The sequence below is a fragment of the Podarcis raffonei genome, chromosome 9, assembly GCF_027172205.1.
Source record: "Podarcis raffonei isolate rPodRaf1 chromosome 9, rPodRaf1.pri, whole genome shotgun sequence".
NCBI lineage: Eukaryota > Metazoa > Chordata > Lepidosauria > Squamata > Lacertidae > Podarcis > Podarcis raffonei.
In genome coordinates, this window is record NC_070610.1 from 75,497,017 (window position 1) to 75,510,484 (window position 13,468).

The 13,468-nt window shown below is 49.7% G+C and overlaps 1 protein-coding gene across 6 annotated transcripts in view; it reads right to left on the minus strand.

Annotated features, from left to right (window-relative positions):
* The window catches only part of SLC4A11 (solute carrier family 4 member 11), a 241,052-nt gene that overhangs the window by 109,409 nt on the left and 118,175 nt on the right, over positions 1-13,468 (minus strand). The gene's annotated exons all lie outside the window — the stretch shown is intronic.

Below are 13,468 nucleotides of genomic sequence, written 5' to 3' on the forward strand. Positions count from 1 at the left end.
TCTCCTGGATCCTTGCCCATCCTGGCTTATAAAAGCTAGCCGGGAAGGACTGGGCGATGGGCTTCGTGGGGTGGTGAATGCTTCCCTCCGTGAGGGAGCCTTCCCAGACCCGCTGAAAGAGGCGGTTATTAAACCGCTTCTTAAAAAACCATCTTTAGATGCGGCCACGATGGCCAACTATCGCCCAGTCTCAAATCTTCCATTCTTGGGCAAGGTGATTGAGCGAGCGGTTGCCGAACAACTCCAGGCACGCCTGGAAGAAGCGGACCATTTGGATCCCTTCCAGTCAGGATTCAGGCCTCATCATGGGACTGAAACTGCCTTGGTCGCACTGGTTGATGATCTCCGCCGGGCTAGGGACAAAGGTGAGAGCTGTTTCCTAGTTCTGCTGGATCTCTCAGCGGCGTTTGATACCATCGACCATAACATCCTTCTGGACCGTCTTGAGGGGCTGGGAGCTGGGGGCACTGTCATACAGTGGTTCCGCTCCTTCCTCCTGGGCCGTGTTCAGAAAGTGGTGGTGGGGGATGAGTGTTCAGACCCCTGGGCTCTCACTTGTGGGGTGCCTCAGGGTTCTGTCCTCTCCCCCATGCTTTTCAACATTTACATGCAGCCGCTGGGAGAGATCATCAGGAGGTTTGGGCTGGGTGTTCATCAGTATGCAGATGATACCCAGCTCTACCTCTCTTTTAAATCAGAACCAGTGAGGGCGGTGAAGGTCCTGTGTGAGTGTCTGGAGGCGGTTGGAGGATGGATGGCGGCTAACAGATTGAGGTTGAATCCTGACAAGACAGAAGTACTGTTTCTGGGGGACAGGAGGCGGGCAGGTGTGGAGGATTCCCTGGTCCTGAATGGGGTAACTGTGCCCCTGAAGGACCAGGTGCGCAGCCTGGGAGTCATTTTGGACTCACAGCTGTCCATGGAGGCACAGGTCAAATCTGTGTCCAGGGCAGCTGTTTACCAGCTCCATCTGGTACGTAGGCTGAGACCCTATCTGCCTGCGGACTGTCTCGCCAGAGTGGTGCATGCTCTGGTTATCTCCCGCTTGGACTACTGCAATGCGCTCTACGTGGGGCTACCTTTGAAGGTGACTCGGAAACTACAACTAATCCAGAATGCAGCAGCTAGACTGGTGACTGGGGGCGGCCGCCGAGACCATATAACACCGGTCTTGAAAGACCTACATTGGCTCCCAGTACGTTTCCGAGCACAATTCAAAGTGTTGGTGCTGACCTTTAAAGCCCTAAACGGCCTCGGTCCAGTATACCTGAAGGAGCGTCTCCACCCCCATCATTCTGCCCGGACACTGAGGTCCAGCGCCGAGGGCCTTCTGGCGGTTCCCTCATTGCGAGAAGCAAAGCTACAGGGAACCAGGCAGAGGGCCTTCTCGGTAGTGGCGCCCGCCCTGTGGAACGCCCTTCCAGCAGATGTCAAAGAGATAAACAACTACCTGACATTCAGAAGACATCTTAAGGCAGCCCTGTTCAGGGAAGTTTTTAACGTGTGATATTTTACTGTATTTTTGGTTTTTATGGAAGCCGCCCAGAGTGGCTGGGGAGGCCCAGCCAGATGGGCGGGGTATAAATAATAAATTATTATTATTATTATTATTATTATTAACTAAGCCGTTCGAGAACCAAGGTACCGCTGTATTTTCCTATGCACATCACTTTTCTTCCATCTTGGAACCCAGGGCAGCAGCTTACAGTTCCCTCGCCGCCTCCCACTGCACAGACTCAGACCCCGGCTTCCTCCCTGAAGTATAGCTACTACGTCTAAGCAGGAGCCCTTGAGGAAATCTGGTTTCTGTGCGTTCCGATGGGCACCGATCCATGCCACACAAAGACAGCAAGCATCCTTTTAAGGCTGCCATCTTCAGGCTGGATTCTGAACACGTCCTTGGACAACTAGGCTGCTCCGCGTCGGTCGCCAGAAAGGTTTCGTTTCAACATTTCCCACTCGCTCCTATTACATCATGCAACGCATGTTCAGCATACAGAGTTTGCTGCTGCAAAGAGAAGACAGAGACAGCCTCCAGCTGAGATGGCTTTGAAAGGCAGGTGAACTTCATGCGTATATGTGCATCTCACTGGCGATTGGAGGAGATGGGTATTTGGTCTAATGCAAAACAGTAGTGATGTATGGAAGTGAGAGCTGGACCATAAAGAAGGCTGATCGCCGAAGAATTGATGCTTTTGAATTCTGATGCTGGAGGAGACTCTTGAGAGTCCCATGGACTGCAAGGAGATCAAACCTATTCATTCTGAAGGAAATCAGTCCTGAGTGCTCACTGGAAGGACAGATCCTGAAGCTGAGGCTCCAATACTTTGGCCACCTCATGAGAAGAGAAGACTCCCTGGAAAAGACCCTGATGTTGAGAAAGATGGAGGGCAGAAGGAGAAGGGGACGACAGAGGACGAGATGGTTGGACAGTGTTCTCGAAGCTACAAACATGAGTCTGACCAAACTGCGGGAGGCAGTGGAAGACAGGCGTGCCTGGCGTGCTCTGGTCCAGGGGGTCATGGAGAGGCGGACACGACTAAACGACTAAACAAAGCAGGCAGCTCTTCTTAAGAGCCCGCACTGAGCCACAGAATCCCAAACCACCCGGAATGAGAACTACCAGGAATTTTTGAGGTACGGACACACAGGGTTTTGATTGCAGACACAATACTGGGAGGGTGAAGCATCACACCTAGATTGCCAGCCGGATTAAATTAATTAGAAGTGCTTCGCTCGCTTTCTTTAACCTCTTGCAAGCACAAATTATTGGCTTGATGCAGACATGCCGCAGTGAACTGGCTCTAAAGGATTAAGCAGCCCAAGCAGTCTTGCAACATGCAATTGGTTTAATAATAGGAGGTTCGCGGGCTTTTTCATAAACAATCGCTCCTGGGGAAAGCGAGCTAATGTTTCAAGCATCACCTAGTTTTTAAACAATGTGGGGATCTGTTTGTTCTTTGGGTATGGGGGGGCAAAACGTGGGTGGAGCACAAGAACTACCACCGTGTAGCTGAGGAAAAGTGGGGTGCAAAAGGCAATAACAAAAAATGTGATTTAGAGAAATATTTCTATACCGCTGTAGCATGAAATAATAAAATAAAATAATTATTATTCTTATTCTTATTCTTATTCTTATTCTTATTTAGTTATATCCCGCCCTCCCCAGCCGAAGCCAGGCTCAGAGCGGCTAACAACAATAAAAGTAACACAGTTTACATAAAATCACAATCAATTAATTGGCATGCATTCTAAAATCAATTCATTCTAAAATCAATTCAAAATCAAATTCATGGCAACCATTGGGCTAGAGTTCTGTGAGGATTACCAAAGGAGGGAGTCAGACTGTGCCTTGGCCAAAGGCCAGGTGGAACAGCTCTGTCTTGCAGGCCCTGCAGAAAGATGTCAAGTCCTGCAGGGCCCTAGTCTCTTGTGACAGAACGTTCCACCAGATCGGGGCCAGTATTGAAAAGGCCCTGGCTCTGGTTGAGGCCAACCTAACCTCCCTGTGGCCTGGGACCTCCAAGATGTTTTTATTTGAAGACAGTAAAGTCCTCCATGGGACATACCAGGAGAGGCGATACCCAGCATCAAAAGGTAACACCTTTTTTCAAAGCTAGGGAAGGCAAACTGCAGATGGTGACAGCAGCCACGAAATTAAAAGACGCCTACTTCTTGGGAGAAAAGCAATGACAAACCTAGACAGCATCTTAAAAAGTAGAGACATCACCTTGCTGACAAAGGTCCGTATAGTTAAAGCTATGGTTTCCCCAGTAGTGATGTATGGAAGTGAGAGCTGGACCATCAAGAAGGCTGATCGTCGAAGAATTGATGCTTTTGAATTATGGTGCTGGAGAAGACTCTTGAGAGTCCCATGGACTGCAAGAAGATCAAACCTATCCATTCTGAAGGAAATCAGCCCTGAGTGCTCACTGGAAGGACAGATCCTGAAGCTGAGGCTCCAAGACTTTGGCCACCTCATGAGAAGAGAAGACTCCCTGGAAAAGACCCTGATGTTGGGAAAGATGGAGGACACAAGGAGAAGGGGACGACAGAGGACGAGATGGTTGGACAGTGTTCTCAAAGCTACCAGCATGAGTTTCACCAAAGTGCGGGAGGCAGTGGAAGACAGGAGTGCCTGGCGTGCTCTGGTCCATGGAGTCACGAAGAGTCGGACACGACTAAACGACTAAACAACAACAACAACAACAACAACAGGGAAGGCAAACTTTTCGCTGTTTAGAGCTGGATAGCCCAGTTCAGTGGTTTTCAGCCAGTGTGCCATGGTACTTTGGGGTGCCCTGAATGCTGGGCAGTCGTGCCACAGGCAACACTGGCCTCTGTCCCTCTATCCTTTCCTGCCTCCTCTGGTTTTCTCTTGCATCTCTGCCTCCCCAAGGCTTGCACAGCTGTTTGTTGCAGCAGCCCTGGTCACAAGCTCTCCAGGTGAATGGCGTCTCTGGTGCTGGCCAGGGGGTGCTTCCCAGGCCCCTGTGGGGCAGTTTGAAGAGGCCCCTCTCTTTGGGGCAAAGGGGGCAGCTCGGAGTGCAGGGGCAGCAGCAATGGCTGCCCAGAGGACTCCCAAGGAGAGGGGAGAGAGGGAACACTCCACAAGGGAGGGTTTCAAAAAACATGATAGACTGCCAGCTCCACAGGCAAAGGGGTGACCTAACTGGGCTCCTGAGCCCCACAGGGGAGCCACAGAAAGAATGCAGTTGGTCAAGGGAGCCGTGGACTCAAAAAGGTTGAAAACCTATGGCTCAGTTGGTTAGAGAGTGGTGCTGATAACGCCAAGGTTGCAGGTTCGGTCCCCGTATGGGGCAGCAGCATTTTCCTGCCTTGCAGGGGGTTGGACTAGATGATCCTCAGGGTCTCTTCCAACTCAACCATTCTATAATAATAATAATAATAATAATAATAATAATAATAATAATAATAATTTATTTATACCCCGCCCATCTGGCTTTGTTTCCCCAGCCACTCTGGGCGGCTTCCAACAGAATATTAAAATACAATAACCTATTAAACATTAAAAGGTAAAGGTAAAGGTAAAGGGAGCCCTGACCATTAGGTCCAGTCGTGGCTGACTCTGGGGTTGCGGCGCTCATCTCGCTTTATTGGCCGAGGGATGCGGTGTACAGCTTCCGGGTCATGTGGCCCGCAGGACTAAGCCGCTTCTGGTGAACCAGAGCAGCGCACGGAAATGCCGTTTACCTTCCTGCCGGAGCGGTACCTATTTATCTACTTGCACTTTGAGGTGCTTTCGAACTGCTAGGTTGGCAGGAGCAGGGACCAAGCAACGGGAGCTCACCCCGTCGTGGGGATACGAACCGCCGACCTTCTGATCGGCAAGCCCTAGTCTCTGTGGTTTAACCCACAGCACCACCCCCATCCCATTAAACATTAAAAGATTCCCTAAACAGGGCTGCCTGTTGATTCCGTAAGTCAGGGGTAAGCCACCTAAGGCCCGGGGGCCAGATGCGGCACAATCGCCTTCTAAATCTGGCCCACGGACGGTCCGGAAATCAGTGTGTTTTCACATGAGTAGAATGTGTCCTTTTATTTAAAATGCATCTCTGGGTTATTTGTGGGGCATAGGAATCCGTTCATTCCCCCTCCAAAAAAATATTTATAGTCTGGCCCACCACATGATGTGAGGGACGGTGGACTGGCCTACAGCTGAAAAAGGTTGCTGACCCCTGCCACAAGTAATCCATTAGGGGGCTGCATGCAGATTGTGGCTGGGGTACCAGAGAGAGAAGAAAATGTGTGGGGCCACCCCTTTTCTCTTTCAGCCACCCCATTGCCTTTCTCTCTGTGTGTAGCAGGCAGGTATCACATCACTCTTGCCAGAGATCAGAAATGAATTGTTTGCAGAGAGAATTTGAAATTAAGGGGGTTTTTTGGGGGGGGGTCTTGCAAATCATTCGGCCAAAGCCATCAGGTTGCCCACGTCTTTTAAAGAGATTGGGGGAACAGACAGAAACCAGTCTATCACTTCTTTGAATCTGTATCTCGTATGGAATTCCAATCTAATAACAGTTGAACTTAGACAGAGGGGTTATTTTTCAATTAACCGACAAGCAGTGCAGGGTATGTGTCATAAATGGTTTTTGCAGACACACACGTTTTTATTTATTTTTTAAAAATCACACCCTGCTTTTCACATGTGTCTCAAAGCAGCTGACAAAGATAAACAAACAAAACCATAAATAAATTTTGCTTTGAGCTTAAAAGGCAAGAGAGCAGGTCTGCATCGGTGCTGTGACTGCATTCAACAAGATTTGTGGAACTATTGGCAAGAGATATCAGAAAGTCAATTGTAGGCGGACGTCTGAGGCAGATTTCACCTACTATTAAACACTGCTACTTGATAACCAAAATTGCTTCTGAGCTGTTCGTAAAACAAAAAAACAATAATTGCACAACATTCTGTGCAAATTTCCTTTCGAGCAACGACCACCATCTGCTAAAACTGCTAGGCAACACAGAATCTTACTCTCTCCCTTTTTTTTAAAGCACCACCTTTGACTTCAAGGGTGCTCAGCGTCTCGGATCTCTGCTGCACCCATTTCTATTAGGTTTTAGCATCAATCAGATTGTGCTTGCTTCGGCTGCAAAAAAGAATTCTGCACTTATCAACACTGGCAACCACCCAAAGGCCGGTGAATGATATTTCCTACCTTTCTGCAAGAATCTACAAGACGCAGAAGAATGCATCGAAATCTCTTGGAATTTGGGGAGGTTCTTTCGTTTTCGAATCCTGCAAAACACCTTGGGAGAGGGGCGTGCATTGCTAGGGATCATCACCTTGTCGTGGGGAGTGGGCTTGCACATTCCTATGACCCTTGTGAGTGAAGCCGTTGGGAATCTCGTACTCCCAGCAGAGTCATGCAAGGCGGAAAGGTCAAAGGGAAGGAGCTAGACAAAGAATGATCCAAGAAGTTCTCAATGGCAGAACAGGCGGATGATAACAAGCTGTATGTTACAACGGCTGTGAAGGCCGCAGCAGATAAGAATCTACCGGTCGTTGTGATACTCATGCCATTGGAATACAGCAGTACCTCTGGTTAAGAACTTAATTTGCTCTGAAACTGTTCTTAACCTGAAGCACCACTTTAGCTAATGGGGCCTCCCACTGCTGCCGCGCCGCCGGAGCACGATTTCTGTTCTCATCCTGAAGCAAAGTTCTTAACCCAAAGTAATATTTCTGGGTTAGCGGAGTATGTAACCTGAAGCGTATGTAACCACTGTAGAGCCTTACTGCGAAGACTGTGCATTGGTCAGTGTGCACTGATCTGCACACACAAAACAAATTCATGCACAGGCGACTTCCAAAAACCCATCCCAACCCCCCAAAGTCCCATGGCGATCGGGAAATGGTGCAAACCCTCGCCATGATCAACTCCCGCCCGGGAACGAATGTCCCCACTGTGGAAGGAATTGTGGACCCAGAATTGGCCTCCACAGTTGCTTACGAACCCGCTGTTAAAACCGTGTTTATGGAAGACAATCTTACTCGACAAAGTGATTGCCGAAGGAAGAAGAAGAAGAAGAAGAAGAAGAAGAAGAAGAAGAAGGAGAAGAAGAAGAAGAAGGAGAAGAAGAAGAAGAGTTTGGATTTGATATCCCGCTTTATCACTACCCGAAGGAGTCTCAAAGCGGCTAACCATCTCCTTTCCCTTCCTCCCCCACAACAAACACTCTGTGAGGTGAGTGGGGCTGAGAGACTTCAAAGAAGTGTGACTGGCCCAAGGTCACCCAGCAGCTGCATGTGGAGGAGCGGAGACGCGAACCCAGTTCCCCAGATTACGAATCCACCGCTCTTAACCACTACACCACACTGGCTCTGGAGCAGTTTGACAGTGAAATGGACTCTCTCAGAATATGGTGGAGTCTCCTTCCTTGAAGGATTTTAAGCAGAGATTCAATGGCCATCTGCTGGGGATGCTTTAGCTGAGATTCCTGCGTTGAAGGGAGTTGGACTAGAAGAAGAAGAAGAAGAAGAAGAAGAAGAAGAAGAAGAAGAAGAAGAAGAAGAAGAAGGCGGCGGCTTTGGATTTGATATCCTGCTTTATCACTCCCCTTCAGGAGTCTCAAAGCGGCTAACCATCTCGTTTCCCTTCCTCCCCCCCAACAAACACTCCGTGAGGTGAGTGGGGCTGAGAGACTTCAGAGAAGTGTGACTGGCCCAAGGTCACCCAGCAGCTGCATGTGGAGGAGCGGGGAATCAAACCCGGTTCACCAGATTACAAGACTACTGCTCTTAACCACTACACCACACTGGCGTGGAAGAAGAAGCAAGGGGGAACAGAAAGAAACACACCTAACCTGACTTGCGGCAACTGCTTTCCCACTGAACTATACTCTGCTGCTGCACCAACCCTGCAGGTTCTAGATAAGCACGGATGCAGAGCGCTGTTGGGGTAAGAGAGAAAGGGTTGAAGCACCCTCCTTCTGCACCAACATACAAACAAATCACATGTGTGCAATAAAATGGGGGGGGGAGACAGAAGAGTCGGAGTAGCAGGCTTGCTAAGATGTAAAAGACTGAATCAGGTAAGTGTTGGAGATGCAAAGAGATGGAGGGAACGTTCTCTCAGATGTGGTGGACCTATTAAAGGGTAAAAGAGTATTGGGAAATGATCCATAATGAATTGAAAAAAGTGTTTAAAAGTAGTGTTCCAAAAAAACCCCCAGAGTCCTTTCTTTTGGGGATAATTCAGATGGAAATTCCCAGGTGTCAAAAAAGGTTATTTATGTATGCCACTACTGCAGCTTGTGTTTCGTTAGCCCCAAAATGGCAAACGAGCGAGGTCCCAGCTAAAGAAGAATGGCAACTTAAGCTGATGGAATACGCACAGCTTGCGGACTTAACATAAGAGAACAAGAAGAACATACGTTTAGAGAAGATTGGAAAATGTTTATTGAATATATGGGGGGGACTGTGTACACTTGAAAACGCTGGCAGCATTAAGATAAATTCAACAGTGTAAATAAGTCTTGATGGATGTAACAATAGAATACTGAATGGTTCAGTTTATGTAAAATATGCAGGGATTTATGATACGCAAAATGAAGCATGGAAGGAGAAGAAGGGAAGTCCTTGATATTTTAAGGATGTTTTTTTAAAAAGAAAAATAAATAATAAACATGAAGAAGAAGAAGAAGAAGAAAAAGAAGAAGAAGAAGTGGTGCACAGTGTATATGGTTATATGGCTGCCTCTTGAGTTGGCAAAGACCGTAGCTCAGTGGCAGAGCACTAGCCGTGCAAGCAGAAGGTCCTGGGTTCAAGTCCTGGCATCCCCCAGGAGGCCTGCCAACTGGTGTAAATCACAAGCAGGGAGGGCGCACTGAGAAGCAGATTCCGGATTTCCCATGGGCATCTGGTTGGTCCCTGTGAGAATGGAGTGCAGGAGCAGAATCCTAGAGTTGGAAGGCACCCAGTGGTCATCTAGTCCAACCCGCTTTGGCCCCATCCAGCGGGCAGGATTTCCTTATGTTCTGAAAAAGACGCTTGAAATGCCTGAACTGGTTCTTCCTTTTTTTTAATCCTGAAAATAATTGTTTGTGTGTCAACACAGCTTGAAGAACCGCACAAACCTTTAAGTCGCACAGATCGCTCGAGATTTGTCTCAAAGTGAGCCCTGCGGCACTATTCCCGACAGCACTGGAGCGCTGCATTTAATCTATGATCTAGCTCTCATACGAAAGAGAGAATTTGCACGCAAAATCAGAAGGCTTCATCCTCGGCCTTTTCCAGCCAGCTCCGGCTCCCCCAACCCCCCCCCTTATTCACCCTTTTCTTTTTCTAAACTTGTCAGTTTGGCGGCGGGTGGGGAGGGGGGGCAGATGCTTTAAATACAAATCAGACAGAATTGGCAAGACTTTTCGCGAAGTATTCCCAGTATCAACATTCCTTTACCCTCCCCCCCCCTTTCCCACCCCCAATATAAACAAGCCGGAGAGTCTCAAGACTTTTCCTGCAGGTCCTAACGGAGACCCCAGAATACACTATAAACTGTAGCCTTCTCCATCTGGTTTCTTTAAGTCTTTGGCTGCAAGTGGGAAGGAATGTAAACCATTCCGTGGGTTTTGAGATGCCTCAATGGCATGAAGTCTTAACTACAGGTGAGATGGCAAATGGCAGGAGGCGGAACAGGCAAAACGGAAAAACTGTGGGCACACGTTGCTTTCGGCTCTTTTCGGTTTCCTCGGATCCTTGTCCTTTGCACCATCCTACAGCAATGCTGGGACGCAGGTGGCGCTGTGGGTTAAACCACAGAGCCTAGGACTTGCCGATCAGAAGGTCGGCGGTTCAAATCCCCGCGACGGGGTGAGCTCCCGTTGCTCGGCCCCTGCTCCTGCCAACCTAGCAGGAGCACGTCAAAGCGCAAGTACTGTATTTTTCGCTGTATAAGACACACTTTTCCCCTCCTAAAAAGTAAGGGGAGATGTGTGTGCGTCTTATGGAGTGAATGCAGGCTGCGCAGCTATCCCAGAAGCCAGAACAGCGAGAGGGATCGCTGTGCCGCGCTCCCTCTTGCTGTTCTAGCTCCTGGCTTAGCCCCTCTATCCCTTCCCCCACCTCCCGGAAAACCCCCAAGAGCCGCACTCCCTTTAAAGAGCCATCAGTGATGGGCTGCCCTTCTCCCTCCTCGGGGAAAAGCCTGCAAGTGCCGCACACACGCTCCACGCGGCTCGTGAAAGGGAGCGCTGAGCAGAGCCTGGGACGCATACAGGCTCTGCTCAGCGCTCCCTTTAAAGAATTTTTTTTCTTGTATTCCCCCTCTAAAAACTAGGTGTGCCTTATTGTCAGGTGTGTCTTATGGAGCGAAAAATACGGTAGATAAATAGGTACCGCTCCGGCGGGAAGGTAAATGGCATTTCTGTGCGCTGCTCTGGTTCGCCAGAAGCGGCCTAGTCCTGCTGGCCACATGACCCGGAAGCTGTACGCGGCTCCCTCGGCCAATAAAGCGAGATGAGCACCGCAACCCCAGAGTCGGCCACGCCTGGACCTAATGGTCAGGGGTCCCTTTACCTTTACCCCTCTGCACATACCCACAAAATCTGCTCTGGAGGGTCCCTCAACCCTCCAGAGATGATTTTGAGGGTGCAAGGAGGGCTGAAGGGAACAGGAGAGAAGGAGGAAAGTTCCACTGCATGCACAGAAGTCTGCTTTGCGAGTTCCCATTGAGTTCTAATTCTTTACTTTGTCCTATTTGTACCAGATACTTTTTTTAATGCCTGACAATATCCCCAGAGCTGGGACGCGGGTGGTGCTGTGGTCTAAACCACAGAGCCTAGGACTTGCCGATCAGAAGGTTGGCAGTTCGAATCCCCGCGATGGATTGAGCTCCTGTTGCTCGGTCCCTGCTCCTGCCAACCTAGCAGTTCGAAAGCACGTCAAAGTGCAAGTAGATAAATAAGTACCACTCCGGCGGGAAGGTAAACGGCGTTTCCGTGCGCTGCTCTGGTTCACCAGAAGCACCTTAGTCATGCTGGCCACATGACCCAGAAGCTGTACGCCGGCTCCCTCGGCCAGTAAAGCGAGATGAGTGCCGTAACCCCAGAGTCGTCTGCGACTGGATCTAATGGTTAGGGGTCCCTTTACTCTTTACCTTACAGCAATGCTTGCAATGCAATAGTCCTGCTCCGCATCCCCTCTGGTTAAAGAACCATGCATGCAGCCAGCAGTATGGATCTGCCCTAGAAAAGAGAGCCTGCCATTCCAAGACCCCTTGACAATTCACTGTGTGTTTCTGTCTGTGTGTTCATTTGGTAAAACAAGGCAGATAGCAAGGAAATATCCCAGGACTATCTTGAATGGATTTGCTTCAGTAAAGCATTTGGGTTAATTCCACAGTCAGGCAAAGAATTTGGAGAGTTATAAACAAGGCAGACATACCAAACGCAATGACAAAAGTAATGGGGGGGGAATGCAATTCAAAAAGGCTGTGGGGGGGGGAGAGGCAGAGGAACCAGAGAAAACAACCGGAGCTGTCTGGGGACCTCAGTGCCCCGGAGCAAGACTGCAGCTCTGCATTGCCAGCAAAACCAATTAGTCGATCCCTGGAGTTCGCCAAGACGGAGAGGCACTAAGCAAGACAACTCTGCTGCTACCCATGTAACCAGGGAGGGCTGCAAATCGCTCAGGACCATTAAGCCATGTTACTAGCAGAGGAGGGCGATGATGAAGGGGTCTTGGAAACCAAGCCTTACGAAGGACAGTTGAGAGCTGGGAAAGAGGAACTGCAGAATTGTAGAGTCAGAAAGGACCGCAAGGGTTATCTATCGTGCAGTGTGGGGCTCGAACTCCCGGCCCCGAGATTAAGAGCCTCGTGGTCTACCAACTGAGCTATCCACAGGAGATGGAGATAACAGCTGTTTTCATATTGGAAGGGCTGTCACATCAAAGATGGAGCAACCATGTTTTCTCCTGCTCCACAGGGGAAGACCCAAACCAATGGAGTCAAATGACAAGAAAATAGATTCCAAGTAACTTTCTTGAGCTGTTTGGCAGTGGAATGGAGGTTTCTAAGCAGAGGTTGGGTGACCCGGAAACTACAACTAATCCAGAATGCGGCAGCTGGACTGGTGACTGGGAGCGGCTGCCGAGACCACATAACACCGGTCTTGAAAGACCTACACTGGCTCCCAGTACGTTTCTGAGCACAATTCAAAGTGCTGGTGCTGACCTTGAAAGCCCTAAACGGCCTCGATCCAGTATACCTGAAGGAGCATCTCCACCCCCATCATTCTGCCCAGACACTGAGGTCCAGTGCCGAGGGCCTTCTGGTGGTTCCCTCACTGCAAGAAGCCAAGTTACAGGGAACTAGGCAGAGGGCCTTCTTGGTAGTGGCACCCACCCTGTGGAACACCCTCCGACCGGATGTCAAAGAGAAGAACAACTACCAGACTATTAGAAGACATCTGAAGGCAGCCCTGTTCAGGGAAGCTTTTAATATTTAACAGACCACTGTATATTGCAGGGGGTTGGACTAGATCGTGGGTCGGCAAACTAAGGCCTGCAGGCCGGATCAGGCCCAATTGCCTTCTGGATCCGGCCCGCAGACGGTCCGGGAATCGCCGTATGGATCGCCAGCGTGCACATTCTTTCCCTCTCCCTCAAACGGTGGGAGAGGCTTCTCCTGGCTTCTCCCTGCCCTGCCCAGAGGAGGAAGAGGGCTGGGCCTTGTTGGTGCCAGCAGCAGCAGCAGCAGCGTTCAAGCGGCCGCCATTTTAAGCAGCCCCTCTCCAGAGCCCTTTCTCATGCCGCTCATCATTCCGCCGCCACCAGACCCTGCCGCTCGGAAGACACTGGTAAGGAGCCACCGGGGCTCGTGGTGCCTTTGCATCATGTTTGTTCCCCAAAATATAGTCCGGCCCCGCACAAGGTCTGAAGAACAGTGGACCGGCCCCCTGCTGAAAAAGTTTGCTGGCCCCTGGTCCCTTCCAACTCTACGAT